The sequence below is a fragment of the Nestor notabilis genome, unplaced genomic scaffold, assembly GCF_000696875.1.
Source record: "Nestor notabilis isolate BGI_N333 unplaced genomic scaffold, ASM69687v1 scaffold16615, whole genome shotgun sequence".
In the NCBI taxonomy this organism is placed as follows: domain Eukaryota; kingdom Metazoa; phylum Chordata; class Aves; order Psittaciformes; family Psittacidae; genus Nestor; species Nestor notabilis.
In genome coordinates, this window is record NW_009928061.1 from 3,377 (window position 1) to 3,685 (window position 309).

Here is a 309-nt window from a genome sequence, read left to right on the forward strand (position 1 = left end):
ACCAGCCTGTATCCCATGGGGCAGGACCATGGCTGGCACTGGCTGTGGGATCCAGGCTGTTGAAGGTCCCTAGTGAGGTTGGATACAGGACTGGAGCCTGGGGTTGGTGATGCTGAGCCTCTTGGATGAGTTGTGTCTTGGGGAAGGGATTGAGAAGAGAAGGCTCCTTAAAGGGAGACCTCAGAGCATCTCTAGGGCTTAAAGGGCCTACAGGAAACCAAGAGAGGGGCTTTGGACAAGGGCCTGGAGGGACAGGACAAGGGAATGGCTTTAACCTGCCAGAGGGGAGATTGAGATGAGCTCTGAGGC

The 309-nt window shown here is 56.0% G+C and overlaps 1 protein-coding gene across 1 annotated transcript in view; it reads left to right on the top strand.

Moving 5' to 3' along the window:
- HMG20B (high mobility group 20B) overlaps positions 1 to 309 on the top strand; it is a gene marked incomplete at both ends in the record, with an annotated part of 2,677 nt that overhangs the window by 1,371 nt on the left and 997 nt on the right. The window lies entirely within an intron of this gene.